Genomic DNA, 22,777 nt, shown 5'->3' on the forward strand with positions numbered 1-22,777 from the left:
CGACTATCGGCGCGGCACGAAAACGCCTTTGAATGAGTTTCTTAGTTTTGAGTACACTTACGAAAGAAATATAAAAATAGCTATGAGAGTTACTTATTTATGATGCTTAGTTTGCAGTCAATTCTGACTAGTATTAGTAACTACGCTCCAATCCTTAAACCTAGTTACAGAAATGCGAATCAGACGCATTACGTATTCCAGGCCGTAGCAGCTGTGACTTGGAGACACCAGCTATGGTCATCCCAGCCCACAGTAGGATCACATCGGTTCGTCTTCTTCCTGCTGGTACTGTGACTGAGATTTGGCAACAAGGCAACGTATGTTTGGCAACTCTGTGATCGACGAGTTACTTCCTGGTGCGCACGGAATTAAGCCTCAAAGTTCACGTGATTTTACCTGTCATTTCTATTGAGTAATCTGAGTTATTAACGCTTGAGGTGTAACAAAAGATTGTAAACTTATGGTTTTCAGCCCAGGTGAGTCATTGCAGGTGGAAATCGAAACTAATCTCGTCCTTTAAATAGCGGTTTATGAGTTCTAGCCACTATTGACCTCGTAAGAGGAAGCTAAGAAACATACCTCTTTGCCAGCTTTGTAGTAATGTTCTGACCTGTGACAAAGCGTCTGTTAGGGTTCGCAGTTCCAGTCTCCCCGACTTTAACGTTTTTACCCCTTCTGTGAAAGAGCTACAAGCAGTCAGATCGAACATCAATAAGGAAATCGCAAGAAAATACTTTCGGCTCATAGTGGAATGGTGAAAAACTTACAATGCTGCACAACAGGTAACGCCACTTTCTGCTGCTGACAAGCAAAATTTGGGTATCTAGAAATACATAACTATATTTATGAAATGCCACATTTGCATACCTCTTGAGTATGACACAACATACCAATTAAACACAGACCCAATCAAAATCTAAGTGATTAGTATTTTACTAATTCGTGTCGATAGAGGCATGCTTGTGTACAGGTGCTCAGTTTTTTTAAAACAGACTTTCGTCGTAAGGTTATCGTGGGTAGTTTTATTTCATTTCTTATAATACAGTGCACAATTTTCGAAAGGTTTCCTTTAGTGTTGTTAAAACAATAGTAAACATGAGAGAGAAGTTAGTCATCAACGACATATGCGAATTCTCTGATGTTATCTATAACAGTCTGACAATGCACATGCAGTTTATTGATTACATGCATATAGAAAAGTTGTTCTGAGTTAAAGCTGTCAAACAAGATTTGAAGAACAATAAAATGCCACTACCACACGACAGCTAATGTAGAGAATATACTTTTCTGACGTATTTGGGCACGATGCACTCTCCCATACGTAATACAAATGCTTCGAGATGCATCTGCTGGCCGGCTGTCTATTAAACCCGAAAAGAACAAAATGTCACAGAAGTTAACCCTTTTTCCACATGCGACTATTTTGGGCTGAGAAGTGAAGGGAATTATGTTCAAAGTTCCATTAGATTGGTAACTTCAGCAGACAGCAGAATTGCGTTTTAAAAAAATTTAACACTACATGAATTCGTACTAACGACAACTCATCTATGGTGCATGACACTTACCATTCCCCTACTAGGTGACACATAGCTACAACTACTCCAGAGCTGAACAAGTTCTCCAGAGCTTCGGCATACCACAGTGCTGCAAAATAATGCAAATGGCCGGGTCTCGACTTCTGAGAGAAACAGTTACAGCTTTTCTTTTGCGCTGCACGACGTTTTTTACAAACAGATAGCGCAATAGAATAGCTCAAGTGGAAAGGAACACTTCCTATTTAAATTTATGCATCCAACACTGTTTGTAGTTCTGTGTAGGCGGCAGTTATTTGATTTTATTTCGGTGATTACAAAATAGAGTCGAATGTATGCACTGAGTAGCTGAGGCAACTAGTTCATGGTGATTCGTTCAACCAAGTAAATGAATTTAGTGAACATACTGCAGTTTGCTACAGGGAGCCTGAGTGTCAGAATTCTCATCCAGTGTGGCGCATCGGTGTTATGACAGAAAAAATGACTCATAGGAAAGAGGATTTGGTGGTCTGTTGGACTGATGATAGTTTCTTATACCTATGGTCTGGGTTCGATTCCCACTTGTGTCAATCATTTTAGATAGGGAGAGAAAGATTCCATTCTCTTCTGGCTGCACCAAGTGAAGAAGATGTAATGGCAGTGTGGTCTGAAACTCACATTAAAGATGACATTCCTTCTCTGCCAAGTAGAGGTTAGGTGAACCACAATAAAGTCTGGAGTGGTGACATGTAGAAACTCTATCACCAGTAACCTTTCTTATACTAGATATTTATTTCTAGTGACGAAACAAACGCTATGTAGGGTCACAGGACACTTATTCCATCTTTTATATGAGCTTCTATATGTCGATAAAATTGGTTCTGAACTGAGAATGCAACTCACACCGCCCTTAACGCGGAATTTGATCCCTTCGTGACAATACAGCTCGGCTACAATTTGTTGTTTGTTCAAAACTGCAGATTCCTCAACATCTCCACATATTACGCGTGAATGGGTTCGAATCCTGGCCCGGCACTAAAGATTTCATTATGTATTATCAAGCTCTAGCATGAGAACACCTATCTGTTGGTGGATAATAATTTTGATTTTAATGTTTTTTCATTCGTTGTCAACACTAACGATATGTGACGTTTTTGACTCCCAGTGGGACACAGAACTATTTGCGAGATCACTGTAAGTTCCAGATGTTATTCCGAGCTGCTGGTGGAGAAAAATTCGGTAGCTGACGTCTCTTTGTGTGTAGTCAACAACGATATGTGTGGGGCTCTATTCCCAGCGAGCACTGAACTCTTCGTCATATTATTTCTAGTTCAAACATGTTCACATGTCGCTGCTGGTGCAACAAACCAACATTTAACATTCGTTTCCTCTAGAATATAACAGCGATAGGTCCCGATTGGAGTCCTGGGAAGGAAAAAATTAATGTTTCGTCTCGTGATTTCAGTTAAAATATCTAGCTACTGCCGAGAAAATCTGATATGTCACAGTTGGTTGTGCTTCGATATCAATCCGCTTAGGTTCTGGGATCGAATCCCTGTCCAACACAAAGCTTTGCCTCACGGCATTTCAAATAAGTTACTTGTTGAGAAGCAATATTTAACATCTCTCGTAGTTTGTTAACAGGGACAGTAGGTGCTGGGTAGGAATTCGCGTCCGTTAAAAATGTTTGCGTTACGTAATTTAAAGTTGATATTTGCTAACTGATACTGTCTAAAATCGAGGTATATCACTCTCTGTATGCCTAATCAGGAATGACTGTTAGTTTCCGTCAGTCACGAAATCTTTTCTTAGTCTGCCTGACCTGGGTTTGAATCTATATGCAGAACGAGACTGTTCGTCGTGTCATTTGAAGTTTATACATATTCTCAACTAATTGCTCGAGTGTAACTTATATTTTTAATGTCATGTTGTGTTAAATAATAAGTACAGTATGTTACTGTGAAGAGGAAATCATGAATACGACGAACGTACTACGTGCATTACCTATCTGACGTAATAATGAGCGTGGTAACATTTCAGGTATGTCATTTATTGTAATAAATGTGAGCTTATAAGCCTTAAGGACAGTCTTATCTGTGATAAGGTGTTCCCTGATATTTGTAGCATCGTGGTATTACTTTACATCTTGAGTTACTGCGATAGAGAACAGTGTTTTCTAGTGGTGACTTGTTGGAACCATTTTCATTAGTCAAACGACTGTACCGAGGGGCGATTAGAGGACTTGCTAGACAGCTGCGTTATGTGGGTTGCATGCGAATCAGGCGAAATGCTATTCAGGTCCTTCGGATACTTTTGAGTATGACTGCACATTATTGAGCGTGAGCGTATCTGGGATGTCTTACAACGTGCTGTTCAAAAGAGATATCCACCCACTCGTACTCTTACTGATTTATGGAGAGCCGTGTAGGCTTCATTGTGTCTAATCCTTGCAGCACTACTTCAGACATTAGTCGAATCCACGTCACGTCGTGTCGCGGCACTTCTGCGTGCTCCCGGGGGCCCTTCACGATATTAGGCAGGTGTATCAGTTTCTTCGGCTCTTCTGACTTTTTGCCTGCTCGGTGTGACATTTCTGTCTTTCTACGTGCTCGACCTGTTCTTATGAGCTTAATTTCAATTTGCGCCTTACGAGTGTACGATCACTTACAATTCGAAAGTTTATTCGAGTATCAGATATAGCACATTGTCTTTATTTTGTGATAAGTATAATTAATTTGATTGTTAGTTCATTTGTCACTGCGAGGTCCATTTTCTATTTTTTTCTGGTAGAAACTGTTAAAAGCGAATATATTGTTCTTCTTTCCAAATTCTGTTGACGTATGACATCTGAAGAATTTCTAACATTACAGTTGTTCTTGGCTTTGTGTTTTACTTTCACATTTAGTTGACCTTTAAGGTCTAGTCGTGATGTTTGTTGACACTGTATCACTGTATCAGTTTCCGTGCCGCAGTTTGATAATCCTATTATACCCTATTTCGTAAACAAGCTTGTCTTCTCAACTTCATTAATTTATCACAAGACCTTAAAGCTCTGCTACTTATTGCAGTATTGTTAAATAGTTCTCTAAATTGAATACTAAATAATTTTGGCAGCCTACGCGCTCATTTTACGCCTCGTAAATTTCCATGCTTTCGACCTCCACTACTGACGCCACATGGGTTCTCCCGCTGCTGAACCACCAACTATCAAAGATTAATCGAACTGGTGTTAAAGGTGCTACGACAAAGATCATTCATTGCTGGTTCCATTGCGTATGCTTATCATGCATGTTATATCCAATGATTCCAGTTCCAGAGAAAAATTGGGAAGCAGAGCCTCGGACTTCGTTTACAGTAAAATCTTACACTCGCTACTAATAAAACAATATACACTGAGGTGACAAAAATCATGGGTTAGCTACCGCTATCGTGTCGGACGTCCTTTGGCCCGGCGCAGAGCGGCAACTCGACAAAACATGACTCAACAAGTCGTTGGAACTCCCCTGGCAGAGATACTGAGCCATGATGCTTCTACACAGGTCCGTAGTTGTTGCCGGTGCAGGGTTTTGGGCGCTATCTTACACCCTCGATTATGTCGCATGAATGTGCGACGGGATTCATGTCGAGCGATCTGGTTGGCCAAATCATTCTCCCGAATTGTCCACAATGTTCTTCAAACAAGTCGATGGTGCATCGTCATCCATAAAAATTCCGTCGGTATTTGGAAACATGAAGCCCATGAATGGCTGAAAATGGTCTCCAAGTAGCCGAATATAACCATTTTCAGTCATTATCGGTTCAATTGGACCAGAAGAGCCAGTCCATTCCATGTAAACACAGCGCACAACATTATGGAGCTACCACCAGCTTGCACAGTGCCTTGCTGACAACTTGCGTCCATGGTTTCGTGGGGCCTGTACCACACTCGAACCCTGCTATCAGCTCTTACCAACTGAAATTGGGACTTAACTGAACAGGCCGCGGTTTTCCAGTGGTATGTGGTACGACCGACAGGGTCACGAGCGCAGGAGAGGTGCTGCAGTCGATGTCGTGCTGTTAGCAAAGCCACTCGCGTTGGTCGTCTGCTGCCATAGCCCATCAAAACCAAATTTCACCGCGTTGTCTTAACGGATGGTTCCATCGTAGGTCCCACATTGATTTCTGCCGGTTATTTCACGCAGTGTTACTTGCCTCTTAGCACTGACAACTCTATGCAAACGCGGCTGTTCTCGGTCGTTAAGTGAAGACCGACGGCCACTGCGTTGTCCATGTTGAGAGATATAGCCTTAAATTTGATATTCTCTTGACACTGTGGATCTTAGAATATTGTATTTTCGAACGATTTCCTAAATGGAATGTCCCATGCGTCTAGCTCCAACCACCATTCTGTGTTCAAAGTCTGTTGATTCCCGTCGTGCGGTCACAATCGCGTTGGGAACCTTTCCACATGAATCACCTGAGTATAAATGCACTGCCCTTTTACACCTTATGTACACGATACTACTGGCAACTGTATGTGTGCATATCACTGTCCCACGATTTTTTGTCACCACAGTGTATTTTCTACTTACAGGGAATCTGGAGCAAAATTGCTCTTAAGATCTGTGTGGCGTGTGCTTTGAAGGAGTAAGGCATACAGACATTTGAGTGTAACTCTTGACGAACAACTGAATTTCTTATTATGTATTACGAAAATTAGTTACAGAACTACGAAAGTTATGCAGTAAATTGTAATGTTATTTAGAAAGGAATACCAGCTTTCAATATCCACTTTTAAAGTATTTCACGATGCTGTTTGAACAGCAGTCGTCAGTTTCATAGTTAATGCATGTAACTCAATATTAGGAAGTGAATATATCACAATTGAATTCTGTCGCATCGAGAGAGGAATATTGCTCAGACGTGTTGAAGATTTTAATAAACGCCTGTCTGAACAGTCTTGGTATTTTCGGGCGTTCGCTCCATTGACTTTCAGATACTATGTGTAGGAGGTTGTCATTGGCTGCATAGATAAAATTTAATAAAAGTGCTTTATTTTACCAGCCAGAATATCAGTGACAGGAAATAACAACAAGAATGAATGAAACTTTCCGAAAAATTAAAACTGTGAGCTGGACCAAGAGTCGCACCCAAATCCTCGCATATTTCTGGCAATGCTGAAACCGACAGCTCTATTGAGGCACGACCCGAGACCCCCCTTCGCAGCCCTACCTCTGCCAACACCTCTCTGCTGCTTTCCAAACAGCGCACGCCCCACTCCCCAGTGGGAGTGCAGCTCTACAGGAATGGATGCTCGCTGAATGGCGACGTGACTAGGAGACGAGAAGCAAAGCAAGGTGAGTGCATGGGATTTCTCAGACATCATTAAAAGACTGTAGCTAAAGTCTGAAATCCCTTCCAAAGTACTGATACACTATTTTACAAGAGGTAGTCATCATATAATGTTTTTAGGTGGAATTAAAGAGGTTAGGTCACCTGTGTGCAATTACGGACTGGTAGATCCGTCTGAACATTAGTTGTTTGAATATGATGGACGCACTGATAAAACCAAGGTGTGGACGTAAGATCTGTTGGTGTTTAAGCCATAGTCCGAGGAAAAATTGCAGTAGGCTGATACCCTGTAGCAAATAACATATTCAGACCTAAATTAGATGATTGAAGTATCTAGCAAGTAATCGTAATCAGTAAAAGTTTAATATGAATGACGGAAGGGCAAATTTTGACAACTGCTGCAGATCACTAGATACTATAAATAAATCAAACTGTGGTCTTCCGGACAATACCAGAAGCGAGGAGCTATTGACTGGTCGGATGTGGCCCAGAGTAGCGCTTACACGCAATGTCCTCAGTTATCTGTTTTATACATTCCGCCTCTATCTTCCCATACGGTTTTTACCCTTCACAGCTCTCTCAATCACTATGGAAGTTATTCCTTGTGTCCCAGCACACGTCTTATTATTCTCTTCTTTCTCTTTGTAAATGTTTTCACACATATTCCCCTCCTCGCCTAATCTGCGGAGAACCTCATTTCTTGTCTTGTCAGACCACCTAATGTTCAACATCCTTCTATCGAACCACATCTCAAATACTTGATTTTCTTCTTTTGTACTATTCTACTCAGAGTCTATCCCAGGCCAAAGACTAATGATTACTGAGAATTTTTCCAGGTTGTATGGCCGTGGTCCATGGAAATCTTCAATCACTGACGTTTCGTCCAAAGCTACGTTGGACATCTTCGGAGGTGTTCCTGGTTGTGCTGAGTCTTATCAGTCGGCAAGACTCAGCACAACCAGGAACACCTCCGAAGATGTCCAACGTAGCTTTGGACGAAACGTCAGTGATTGAAGATTTCCATGGACCACGGCCATACAACCCGGAAAAATTCTCAGCAGCTGTAACATCCGGTCGTGAAAGCCTTCATTGTACGACTAATGATTACTAATAGAAGACTATTTTTATGAGTGTACTGAGGGGTTAGGGGTCTGGCGCCGGTGTGATGTTGCTCCGAATCGATTAAGAAGAGACGGCTGCTTCTGAGTTCGGTGCGGATGCGGTGCTGACCGCTGACGCTGCGCCACTGTTCTGAGTGCGTGGGGCCACCGAAGCGAGATCCAGACAATCCGTTTATTTATTCTTTCACACACAGTACTTCAGATATCCCTTCATTAAGCGGAAGACGCATCAGGGATGTGGAATGAGTCATGTTCTTCATTAACAAGCAGAAACAAACATTGCTGGCTATTTCTGTAAAATATACTGGCAACAGATCATCTCTAGTGCTAATTCAGACACACTGTTTATTATGGGAATTGCAGGGGTTGGACAAAAATACGGAAAAACAGCGAGAAATACTTGCTTAACGTAATACAGATGCTGGCGAAGCGTGCAAGTTGCACTGTTGTATTTGACCACGAACGGTGCCCTTGCAATGTCCTCGATACACTGCAGGTGTCGGTCACGGTCACAACAGTGTTCTGCGTAGGTGTGAATGAATTATGTGGGAGATAAGTGAGTTCGGTGGGCAAACTGTCGGTGCTCTTATGGTGGGTGCTTCTGTACCGAAAATAGCCGAAGTGTTTGGTGTTTCAAGAGGCATCGTATCGAAGATTTATACCGCATACAGAGAAAGCGGAGAAACATCATTCGTTAAGTCGTAATGGAGATAAAATACAGTCATTGAGGAGAAATCTGAGGAAAAATAAGAGGACGACAGCTCCAAAAGTCGCTGCAGAACTGAATATCGCATTTGCAAATCCTGCTAGCGCCGAAATAATACGAACGGAGCTCCAGAAGCCTGGAACTGCAGGGCCAGCTGGAATTGCAAAGTCACTCATCAGTGATGCAAACGCCCGTAACAGGAAAACATAGTGTTGAAGCCATAAAATTTCGAACTTGGAGCAACTGAAGAAGATAATTTGATCTGATTAGTCTTATTTGACACTGTTTCCAATATGTGGCCGAGGTAACGTTAAGAGTGGAACTTGGCGAGGATTCTGTAATGATTTGGGCAGCCATATCGTGGCATTCCATGGGCCCCACGATTGCTCTGCAAGGTCGGATTACTATAAAGGATTATGTGATCATTTTGGTTGATTAGATCCTTTCCGTCGTACGACGTTTGTTCCCCAATGATGACGATGTGTTCCAAGACTATAGGGTCCCTGTTCACACAGTCCACATCGTTCTGACTGGTTTTGCCAGCACGAGCATGCGGGGTCGCATCTTCTTTGGCCACCAAAGTCACCATTTCTTAATACTACCGAGTCTTTACGCTCTACCTTGGAGAGGAGGAGAAGATTAGTGTTTAACGTCCCGTCGACAACGAGGTCATTGGAGCACAAGCTCGGATTAGGGAAGGATGGGGAAGGAAATCGGCCGTGCCCTTTCGAAAGAACATATCCCGGCATGCATTTGCCTGAAACGATTTAGGGAAATCATGCAAATGCTAAATCAGGATGGCTGGAGACGGGTTTGAAACGTCGTCCTCCTGAATGCTCTACTTTGGAGAGAAGGCTGCATGATCGCTGTCCACCTCATAATCGTTACCTGGGCTTGCAGTTATTTTGCAAGACGAATGGTATAAAACTCCCTTAAAAAACATACAGGACTTGTATTTATTCATTTCGAGACAACTGGAAGGTGTTATGGAAGCCAACTGTTTTCCTATTTCGTATTAGGCTTGGTAATGTATTTTGTCTGCGATATTTCCGTATTTTTCCCATCCTCTGTATTCTAGATTACTTTGTACACGTTCATTAGGATCGAAGCAGCTACAGTGGAATAATCAACGGCACCTTCTCTTTTGCTACCCGCCATCTGTTTTCATGTAACACTTTGGGCAACTCGTTCACTTTACATAAACCATTATAAGCTGTCTATCAAACGTCTTTGATATCAACATTAGACTTACACGGAATTTACGTCACTCAGCCTAAATAAATCCATAAACTACAGGAGGAGTGGATAATTATGCCTTCTTTCACCTTGTTTCTGAATACTTGGATATTCTTAATTCCCTGTCCGATATCTAACGGAAACCTGTTACAGACGTTTGTACCAAGATATAATACTCCATTCTGAACCGAAGATAGAGATATTCTAGTACTGTAGTTTTGAATTGCCATGTTTATCCTAAACCACAAATAGCAGTAGGAGTAAATGTGTCGCCTTACATAGCTGAACGGGCTCTGCCTAGCGAATGTGCTGAGAATGAAGAGCCTCTCTAGCATTGACCCTTGGAGAAGAGTCCGGCTTTGTGCGGCAACGTAACCATTCAGATTTTTGCGGAAGATAAACTCAGATTAAGGATGCCATCTTTATAACTCTACATAACATCAACAGAGCGCGTGTGCATGCGTAAGGAGATGTGCTTCGGAGCAGGTCACCTCCCTGGTCGCAGGTGTCCTCAGATCGGCTGATGCGCCACAGTTCCCACGTCCGGCACACCTGCTGTACCCTTACTTCGTCGTTAGCGAGTTTTGAAACCCGGAGTTCTCTTATACCTGCTCTGATCTCAAACGTCTGAAAGCAGGAAACTATTCACTGACTTTGCAAAAGAACTCTGGTTGTGGGTAATTCGAACGTTGATGCTGCCTCCCTTTGTTCGGTACACACATTTTATTAATAAACGTTCTATTACCTTCGTATTAACGACCACTACAACGATTTGATTTGTACCACGGAATAATAATTTTGAGAAAAGGACAAAATTCCTCGTGTCCACAAACATACAACACGCGACTGACAAATATTTCCCGACAGAACAGCAAATATCACGATCTTATAAACAGTTGCCAATATAATTAGAATCATTCACACGTTACCATTCAGACATGAAACAGCAGCAACATCATTCATTATTTCACTACATTATGAACAATACTTAGTGTACCTTGGAAAAATATCGCTGCCCGTAAGGTATTGTCCTATAGTACCACTCACTAAAATACCGCATACTCATTTAGATAAAAAATATGCATGAAATCTTTTAGATGATAGTGATGGAAGCAGAAGAAATGAATTTAAATTTGTGCCACGGCCGGGACTCGAAACTTGGTCTTCTTGCTTACTTGGAAAAACTACTAATCATCACACCACCACAGCACAATGGTCAACAATGCTGCACGAACTACCCAAACTGAGTGCCCTCCCAAACACAAACTTCATATCTTCAGCTTATTTTCCCCTTGCATTACTGTCACTTTGACTTTAGGATAAGCAAAGGCACCAGAGAGGCATTTCTGATGTAAAGCTTGATAAGGGAAGTAAGACTGAATACGCGATGTAAAGAAATTGGTTCTAAGAGATCTGCTATGCAAAATTTCGTCTATGAATTCATCTAAAGATTTTACTAGCAAAAACGATATTAAGTAAATATTGTTTATTTTGTATTTAAAGATTATTTATTTTAGACTTAAAAGGGCCCATTTCACTACCTAAGTTACTGAAATGAACTGCGTCAGAATTTGGTAATCAAACCCACAAATAGGCATATCACAAAATCCTGGATCACTTTGTAAACAGTTGTGAAACAGGCTGTAATATTGCTCTATTATAGATCTAAAAAACAATTAAACTCACACTCTGTCATGAGTGATATGACAATCCACAGAATATAAATATAGTTTCCGTAACTGGGCAGCTTTCCAGAATTTTCTCATCGTGGTCATTTCACGAGATGTATGTGGGAGGAAGCAATATGTTGACCGACTCTTCGCACAAAGTACCCTGCCGAAATTTCAAAAGCAAACCACTCTGTGATGCGCAACGCCTCTTTTGTAGCGCCTGCCACTGGAGTTCGCTGAGCACCTCTGTAACGCTCTTGGGCCGACTGAACGATCCCATGATGAAACGTGCCGGTCTTCGTTGGATCCTCTCTCTCTCTCTCTGTCCTACTTGTTAAGGGTCCCATATTGATGAACAGTTCTCAAGAATCTGTCGAACAAGCGCCTCTTTTAAGCAACTTCTTTCGAGGATGAGTTACATTTCATTAAGATTTTTCCTATGAATCTCAGTCTGGCATTTGCTTTTCCTACTATTTGTTTTATCTGGTCGTTCCACTGGAGGCCGCTCTGCGTAGTTACTCCTAGATGTTTTAAGGTAGCTACATACCACAGTAAAATACGTAAATGTGCCTATTGCAAACATATATTAAAAAGATACGTAAAAACACGTTCAATGACATCGCTTAAAACTTCCGGGCTAGCAGGCCGTGTCGATGTATAAGAAATTCTCCTAATTTTCCCTCTCAGACTGCGGGATAAATCTACACAAGTAAAGCGGTGAACTGCAATCAGAACTCGACTGAGAGCCGAATATGTGGGCAGTGTAGAAGGCATCAAAGTTCATTACATGACGTCGGCCGCGATGTCATGTCTGGTAATGCCAACGTTCTCGACTGAACTTAATCGATTGTCATTCTTACATTGCAACGTTGATATCCAAATTTTATCTAATTTAAAACCCTCCTCTTTCTTATTAAAATTATTAAGATGTTTATAAATCTCAATAGGCTCTCTATAAATGCACACATGATCATGTGATGTTTCCGATGTGACACTTGTATCACTGAATTTTATTTCATGGCCACGCGCTTGGTAAACATGTTCCGCTTCGGCCGACTTATCAGTATGTACCAAGCGTCGATTCCTCTTGTGTTCGTGGTACCAATATAAACAAATTCACAGCTACAAGGAATTTTATATACACCGGTTGTAGCCAAAATATGTCGTATATCTTTAGCCAGCTCTTGTATCTTCCTGGCGGGTGTGAAGGAATTTTCCACACCATAATTGCTCAACATTTTCCCAATGCGGTCTGTAATCTTACTGTTAAACGGGAGGAAAACTTTCCCATTGGCCGACCGTTGTTCCTCGGCGATCCTGATCCTCTCTCTAGAGCGAAAAGCTCTGTCAATATCCTTGATAGAATAACCATTTTTCTTGAATGTCGACCGTAGATGTTCAACCTCATATTTTAAATAAGTCAGTTCACAAATTTTGTTCGCCCTTTCTACCAATGTTTTAATCAGCACACCTCTTTTTTGTCTGTGTGGTGGTTAGACTCTTTGTGAAAGTAAAGGTTATTATGCATGGCTTTTCTATATACCCTATGGCCCAGCTGCAGATGAGTTGGATGCCTTTCTTAGACATCTCAACAGTATCAGTTAGAAAACATAGTTCACAATGGAGACAGAGAATAATGGCCAACTGAATATTTTGGACAGGGCTGTTATCAAGCGAGGGGACGAGGCGCTGCCCATATATTCGGTGCTGTCTCTATTTATGTTTGCATTTTTCCCCTAGCTCTCACTGAATTTCGTTAGTATTCTTCGTAAATGAGAAGCATATCGACTTGTTCTTCGAAGGAATGCATCATCCACATTCGCTTGATTCGATGATACTAGGCTTACCGTTCCTATTAGTGTTGTATTAAGAAACCGTCGAATGGTGTTTACATGTCAATAGCACATTAGATGGATACGCCATATTGGGTGAATATTTACTATTTGCATGATATACGAGAGAGAACTGTCAGAGCATGTGCTTCGATAACTGCCGAAATTATAAGGAATACCACTCAATCCATGATAAGAAAATTGCAGCACTGCATTGATACCAATGGTCATCACTTCGAACACCTTCTGTAAATGGACGTTCATGCCACCTATGTGACCTTCGTTGACCTTCAAAGACCTTACTGTTCCACGTCATTGGATTCGTCTCGACAGCCGCTATCAGAAAATATGTACCAAACTATGTCAGTCCATTTAATAAGACAAAGTTGACCTTCATGTCTCTGACGCGACCCCACCTAGCAACAAAAAAATCGTCATATGGCCCTTGTTGTCCCATGCAACTTTTGTCCCACCAAATTTTCAGCTCCTATCATACTTTCGGAATTATTCTTGTTGGCAATAGTTAGTGACTCACCCTGTAGATCATTTTATTTTATGCCAGTTACTTTAAATATCCTCTCTCTTCAAATACAGTTTTAGTAATTTGACAGAAGTCTTTAAAATGCAAAATCTAATGGTTTATGAAATCTTATTACACGTGCACGTACTGAAACACTTCTCCTAGCTTCCAGTTATTAGAATTTGTATAACTGTGATTTTTCAGTACCATGCTCTCCTAAATTTCAACTGTCAAAATTCTTTCAGAATATCACATTAATATATATCAACAAAACAAATTACAGAAAGCACTTCAAGAATACTCACAAAAAATAAACATTAGCTTTTGAAAAATTTATCAAGCACGTAAAATTTGTTTAGCAAATATCGTAATTGTACAATTCGTTTAACTTTAACAGAAATAGGGAAAAATTATTACATAAGTTTAGCTCATGTTTTCAGGCAGCTAGTTGGCTATACCACAGGAGTCGATTCAGATATAATTCTCCTAAATAAACAAATATACAAAATACACAACACATTTCATAAAACTCTATGGGAAAATTTTTCTTTTTCACAGGTCACTGATCACCATTGAAATTTATGGAGCATTTGCGACTCAAGGTCTTTCCATGATATGTCACTGCACTGACACTCTTATTTGGCGAGAAGCGCTATTATTCGCCAGCCGAGATTGTTGTTCCTAGGCCACGTGTTTGTATTGCTTGATGACTGCAACCGTAATTCGCGCATATGTCAACAGCATCTCTGATTGTTAACTGGTCATCTGGTTGTATAAACAAACAGGCACTTCAACTGACTAGGTGTGATCCCGTCATCAAGACAGCAAGTATGGGTGAATGAAACAAAGACTCATATTTTGAGACCAACAGAATAATAATGAATTGCATTTCCCAAACATTGGATTGTTTCTTCTAACTAACTCTACTGGTTCTGCCCAACTGGCCAAAATTCAAAACTTTTAATTAACATCTATCTTCATTAATTAGTGAATTCTTTTTAAATACTTGTTATGTAATAAACAATTCTAAAGTTACGTGACAGTCTATTAATTTCATTAAGTCTTGAGAAATTATCCTTATTTAATTACTTTATTCTTTACTTAATTGATTCAGTAATGACAACTATTAACTACTGGTAATAAATTATTTAGGTTTACATTATTGGTTTATCTATAATTCATAAAGGGTTGGCATGTTTACTAATGTCGCGGTCGTGACGTGTCTCTGCTTACGTCAAGCCGGCCATTTCACATAATCACCTGCCTCGGCTATTTCAGCCGCCAGATGTGTTCTGCACATGTCATTAGCCTCTCGCTGCCTGTGCGATTCCTTTAATGGACTTGCTGACGTCACAATACACCAACACACCACATCCTCTCAAAGTTCATTCAACCATCGCCTTTTGTTTACAAACACGTATACTGGACATGAGTTATTTCAAAATCCTTAAAACTACTTTATCTCTCAGCGATTTGTTTGTTGCGATAAGCTCCTATGGGACCAAACTGCTAAGGTCATCGGTCCCTAAAATTGCACACTACTTAGTCTCACTTAAACTAACTTACGCTAAGGACAACACTCACACTCATGCCAGAAGGAGGACTCGAACCTCCGACGGGAGAGCCGCGCGAACCGTGACAAGACGCCTCTAGACCGCGCGGCTACCCCGCGCGGCTCTCAGCGATTTAATAGAACTACAATTTATAATGCGTTTCATGGTTATGTCTGGGTCTTTCACAATGTATATTCTTTGTTATCTTACTACAGATATATTCAGGACATCAGAGTTTGAGGGCTTCCCGTTAATTACCTCGGAATCTCGTAACATCGACTACATTGTATATGTCCCTTACTACATGGGACTCTGGATGTGCTACTTCCACACTTTATGGTATGGCACCCTGATAAAAATTTCTTAAAATTTCTTAATTTCAGTATGTATTTTAGGTGATTTCCTGTGAGTCCTTATCAGTACCAGCGCATCCACAATGTACTCTTTAGGCGTTATATTCTTGTTATGCCTTGCGTTATGAAACCCTCCCTTTGCTATCAAGTTTCCCAAACTTAATTTACTGTTTTCTTCCAAACTCAAATCAGTTCTTTTCGCGAATTTTACTAATCTTTCGATGATAGTTTCAGGTCTTTTACCCGTCAACAATTAATAGGGTGATATGAATTCCTCTATGGAAAGCTCAGATAAACATAACTTCCAATCCTCCCACACTAAATTAGCTCTGCGATACAATACCCCGTTTACCGCAAAATAATATTTCCTTATTTTGGGTTCCTAATTTTCTTCCCATTTTTGCTTTACCATAGCCAAAATCGTATCTTCTTCTTGTTCCTTTTTTGGTGTGATCCTAGCTTACAAACAGCACATATGGTATCAGCTTAAAAGATTGATGTGGCTTGGCTTTAAATTCATAAGGTTCTCCCTTCAGTAATACTGATCTGCCAGGAAATACTTCTTCATATTTTAACAACATATTTTCTAGCTCTCATTTCCCACCTGTATCGATAACATCAATATTCTTTACTTCATATCATTTCATGTACCGTCCGTGAACCAACCTCACTGTGATTCTGATTCCCTTTTCTCCGTGGAATACCTTCCTCTTTATCTCCTCCCCACTGAAAATACTCGCACATTATGTTTAGGTTGAACTTATCTGTTACTTTCCCTTTCGGACTAACTATGTAACCAAATTTAATTTCTCTCTGAGTACGGTTTACCATAAGGGTCATACTACACTTTCCTAAATCCATAATTGCTTCGTAGACCACCAAAAAATCTGTCCCTATCATCAACCCAATACAACGATTTAGGACCACTACAACACTAATCGCTAACAAAATTCCTTGAACATCTATCCCTAGTAACACATTCTTTATTTTCTTTTTCCACCTACTGCACCTATATGTGTAAACCCTTGTAACGGCAATACTGGTACCTCACTTCTACCTCTTATTTGATTATAGTGCCCCTCTGCTACAGCACGTAACTCGCTACCTGTATGACAATAGCAATTGCCTTAATTACATTATTTTACACATCTACAACTGATTGGTATTCCTCTTTATTATCTAATTCATCTTCTTTAAAAAGAACTTCTCTAATATCGCCAGAGCTTTGCTTTATCAACCTCTTCATAGTCAATGGTCTGTCACTTATCTGAACTTGTGTTCACACCTCACGCAAACTCCTTTCTAGTTTTCCCTTTCCTGGTCTCCCCTTTGGTGGTTTCTTTCTGTTATGTCATCACTACATCTCTCATGTTGTTCTTGATATCGCCTGCTGCTGTGATTATTATTACCTCCTCAGGTCCGACCTCCTCTACCGCATCTGTTAAACCCATTGACATGCCTCTCGTCTTCTGTCCCTTTCTGATTTCTGTTATGTTCCCTCTGCTCATTGTGGTTTCTGTTTTGTTCACTTCAATTGCCACTTTCTCTTTATCTCCAGTTAACCGCTCTCTAGCATTATTAGATGTTTCCTCCGCTCGAATTGCATCCAGTTTGTGTAAAACATCTAAAATATCTTCTGTTTACTTTTTCAGTATCCCTATTAATATTTCCTGAGCACTCATTTGTTGTTTGACCAATACTACAGCAATAAGGTCTTCCTCACTTAGTGGGTTTTCTATAATAAATACAAGTTCTTCTTACAGAAACTTGAAAATAATCTTTATAGCTACCATACCTACTTGCACAAGAAATTCCTTTCCCGTAAGATGCTGTTTCTAACGTTGCATTGAGTACTGTTAAACAAAAACCTGTCTAAAAATCTTTTAATATATTTGTCATACGTTTGACATGATTCGCCAGCTCTCAGTCCACATGAAAGAGAGTCTCCTACCATTCTATTTGTAACACAATCTACTTTCATCCTCTCCTCCCATTTTTCTGGCAATATAACTTGGAAGTGTTTCACAGGAGCTTTAGCACGAAGTTTCCGTTTTAGCGAAACATTATGTAAAGTACAAACTTCTAAATGTTGTTCTACATTTATATTGTTTCCACTATTACTTACAGTACTAATATCTTTTAATTTTGAACCTAATTTCTTTTCAGCTCTTTCAGCAAAGATATCAGTGTTCTGTTGGTGAAATCACAGAGTTCTTTCGAATACTAGCTGCTTTTGTGAATAGCTTTTTAGTATTTGTTTCTACTGAAGATATTCTATACGATAAAGCTGTATCTGTTTCAATGAAAATCTTAATCATTTGTTATCTATGATTTTGTGGAAAAATCCTTCTTCTTCTTGTTCGAACTATTTACAGTGGAGACTGACGCATTACAATTGTCAGTCTCCTTGCCAAAATTGTGATCTAAAATTTTAACATTCTGTTATAATTCTTTAATATATTTACTGTTATTTACTACGGCTACTCCCCAGTTGCGACTCTTTTTTTTCCATATTTTGAGCCACTGCCCGTTGTTCCTTGATTACATTCTCAATTTTTTCATCTAACACTTTAAAATTTTGGTTAGTATCCCTAATAAACATTTATCCAACCTATCAGCTGTGTTACTGTTAATTTTATACATAATTTTTATTAACTGTACTTCAGTGTCTCTAGCATTCTTCCCCTATTTTCTTATTAGTTGCTTCAAGTTTTTATTAATTTTCTTCTAGTTTCTTGTCAGTTTCCCCAGTAGTTTCTTGTGTTTTGCTGTTAGTCAGCTTCCAGTTTTTGGTTTAGTTGTTTAGGTTCCCTAGCACTTTCCTCTAGTTTACCCATCATAGCTGAAAACATGGCTTGTATATTAAATTCTGAACTATTAATACAGTTAGGTTCATTCTTTGCCGTCACCCTTTCCTCAACCATTGTCTGATTGTCTGATTCGTCAGTATTTTCTGTGGTATCTAAAGTATTTAATGGGATTTCCTGCCCCTCATTACTTCCAATATCATTCACCCTACCTACATGGCCTTCTTTTGATTTTGCGAGTGGAAAAACATCATGCGTCTGTGACAAGTCAGAGGTCTCCTGAGCCATTTTGTCGCTAATATTTGGTTCGCTCATTTTACTTTTAGTTGTCGTACCACTTATAAGTAAATTAACTATATACAACACTATTCTATCACTTTAACTTACTTTGTATATTTAACTGGGCTCTTTAATGCTCCGCTGCCTCGCCGGGCGTCGAACTCCGGATCTCAGTTAGACCCCTTCCAGCACACTTCGCTGCTGTGCTGCGCTGAGTTGCTATCCACGCGATACCGTCGCGCCGCGTTGTTTCCTCCGTTTACGCGGCTTGTCTTGCCACGTTTTACTTCGCTATCCTCTTTCTTCTGCTACGATCTGTTCTCGACGATCGTTGGCTATTCTTCACTCGCGAAATGTTCGTACTCCAATGAAATGAACTGTATTTTTCGCTATGCGAAACTTATCACTTTACGTTACACACTTCGTGCATTAGTTGACTCAGAGAGTTTGAATGTTACATATTGCAATCACTTCTAACAGTTATTGTTCACTTCCCGCTTCTTCCTCGTCACGTTTTTGATCGAAATTGCACTTGCTATTTTGCCCATAAATCTGCAATAAACAGTTCTTCCGTTGCAAGTTATTTATCTACAGCCGTATTTCACTCATAAGTTGCCAAGTGCAAGGTGCATGCATTGAAAATTATCCAAATTGCGACGACATGCAAGAGGCATCCACTATAATCTATACAAATTTGCGAGAAATTCATCCACCCACAAGGAATGCCAAATTAAACAACCCCCCATTCGTACTAGACCTCCAGAAATGTCTCAGTTTAGCCGGTGAGTCAACAGACGGTGATGTAAAGGGCGTACAATATAACTTGTCACTCTTTCCCACCCGAGTTTTCCGATAGCTAAGCCAGTTCGTCCTTGAACTGACTTAGTGAGTGAGCCGCAGGGTAGGAATTCTTCTTATCTGTTATGTGAATTTGCGCTCATGGTTTTATGTCCCCTCGCTGAGCGATAGCTATGCCATCGGATGCTGAAAGTGTGATACTGCTGAAGCGGGAAGAAGTCTTTTGTACAAATAATTTTTGCACGGGATGCTATTTACGGTGTTTGAGAAACACCGTAAAATGAACTTGGTCACACTGGTTTTAAGCTAAATATGAACGGTACGAGAGCATGGTCTACAGCGTGACTAGATCGAAAGGCAACGTATCGACGATTACCGACTACGGCGAACAGTCTGTAACTTGAGCGTGCGATCGGTATAGTTCGTATAAGACCGTACATCTTCGGTTATGCTGTTAGTCCAAAGGTATTCATTAATTTATTAATATCACCCTTTCCTGGCATTGTATACTTCTCCTAATGTCTGAATTGCAAAAGGCAACTTTTGTTAGCAATTATTTATTAATAATAATTACTTGATTCGTGCCATAATAAATGTAATTTCCCCACGTATCTCTCTGCTGACGTCACGAGAGGTTTCTGCGTCTGCACTTCATCCCATTGGTTCTGAAAGTTCAAACGGCCAACCGCCTCCGCTAGCCAGTGTGGGAACCTACTGCTCATTGCTTACTCCGTGCATACTGCAGCACTGATACATTCGCTTCACATGGATGAAATAGCAAAACTGGAAATAAATAAAATGCACTCTTATCTGTAAATAAATGCTACCTTACAAATCTTAAAGTATATTCGTTTCTGCTACTCGCTTCGCTGCAAAATAATTTTGTTCTCATGATAACAGTCACAGTCATTCGCGGGTGGATTGCCAGTGCGGTTTATAATACTCTACGAAGCTTGCAATGCTCCAACAGTCAAACATGTTCCATTCATAGAGTTTCCGTCAATAACTAGTCCAAACAATGTCCAAAACCTAAATGCTCAACAGTATATTTTCGTGCGTAGTTATCCGACGTGGTACTAACACGTTACACACAGTATAACAGCACTCGTGCGCCTCTCGCACCAATACTGATGCAGTTTGCTGTTTCAACTATCGATATCGCTCTCGCATCACATTTCATGTAAAAATTCTACACATTGCTTTTGGTTTCACATGTTACATTAAAAAAATACTATAAAGAAGAACAAAAAATTGGAAATTTTCATACTCAAGAATGAATACATTAAGGGGCTCCGGAAAGGCTCAAAATAATGAAAAGTTCAATTTTTACTTTTTTTGCGTTTTCTGAATCTGCAGACTATTACCTTTTAATAGATATATAATTTATTCAATTCCGAAGACTACAACTATTTTTAAATTTTTTTTGAAATGTGTTCTACATGGGCGTGACCCACTGTGGCGCTGTTAAACTGCTGTCAAATGGTGTTATTATTAACGTCCGTGTTCATCAGGCACATTTTAGTGATGTGAGATAAAGTATGTGTTGTGGCTAACCTGTGATAGTTCAATATATATCGCTGGTGTGATTGTCGATTGTTTCATGTTTATTTACTCTGTCGTTATCTCGAAAATATTCGTAATTAATTCTGTTTCTTGAGTCTCTGTTTTGTTGAAGTATAATAATGAGTAAAAGTAAAGTTATTAGAAATCCTCTGAAAGCTTTTAAGATAAGGAGAAATGTTGGAAAGCCAAAGGTATGTGTTATTACTGTAAACAATAAAGACGATAACCAAGTGAGTGAACCTAACTTCTCAAGTACACCTGCCCATAGCAGTCAAAGTGGGAAAGAAAATACTTCACAGAAGAAGCTTGGTTCAATGAGTGAAAACTATGAATGTTTTATGGGCGAATCGGATGTCAATGAAATATCTGATATGTCGGTTCTCAAAGGAATTTTTTCAAACTGTACAAGATGTATTCATTGTAGTGAAGTTGGTCTGGAACTCTCCATAATAAAGCACGTAGGACTTGCTAGTGAAATACAACTGAAATGTGATAAGTGTTCATACATGACCACCTTTTGGAACAGTGTTGCAGTAACTGCAACTGAAGAAAACTAGCAAAATCTACGAACACAACATTAGATTTGTTTATTCCTTGCGTTCAGTTGGTAAGGGTGCTACTGCAGGTGCAATTTTCTGTGGCATCATGAATCTTCCGAATCCCCCAACCAAGTTTACGACCTATAATAAATTAATAGGGTCTAAAGTAGAAGATGTCTGTATAGAATCTATGAAGAACGCTGTGGAAGAGGCAGTAATGGAAAACAATGGTAACAGAGATTTGACTGCAGCGTTCGATGGTACCTGGCATAAACGGGGACACACATCTCTTCATGGTGTAGTATCTGCCACCAGTATGTATACAGGGAAAGTTTTAGATGTAGCAGTAATATCAAAGTATTGTAGATGTCCACAAAAATATAAAGGTACACATGAAAATAACTGCAAAGCTAACTATAGTGGCAGTAGTGGAGGAATGGAAGTGGCTGGTGTTGCCAGTATATTCCAGTGTTCTGAGGCGTGTGATAAAGTGCGATATGTTAATTGCCTAGGTGACGGTGATTCTAAAAGTTTCAAATATGTTCAAGGACTGAAGCCCTATGGTGATGATGTTGTAGTGCAGAAATTTGAGTGTATTGGACACGTACAGAAGCGAATGGGAACAAGACTTCGGCGACTGAAAGCTTCGTACAAAAAACAAAAACTCAGTGATGGTAAAGGGTTGGATGGGAAGGGAAGGTTAACTGACAGTGTAATTGACAAAATACAGAACTATTATGGAATGGCTATTAGGCAAAATACACAAAGTGTCGACGAAATGAAGAAGGCTGTTTGGGCTCTTTTTTTTCATACTTCTTCAACCAATGAAAATCCCCAACATAGCTTGTGTCCCAAAGAAGAAGACAGTTGGTGTAAATATAACAAAGGATTGCTAACTGGTGAAGTGTACACTCATAAGCATAGTCTGCCTCATGCAATAATGGAGGTGATAAAACCT

Source organism: Schistocerca piceifrons, chromosome 2, assembly GCF_021461385.2.
Source record: "Schistocerca piceifrons isolate TAMUIC-IGC-003096 chromosome 2, iqSchPice1.1, whole genome shotgun sequence".
Taxonomy (NCBI): Eukaryota; Metazoa; Arthropoda; class Insecta; order Orthoptera; family Acrididae; genus Schistocerca; species Schistocerca piceifrons.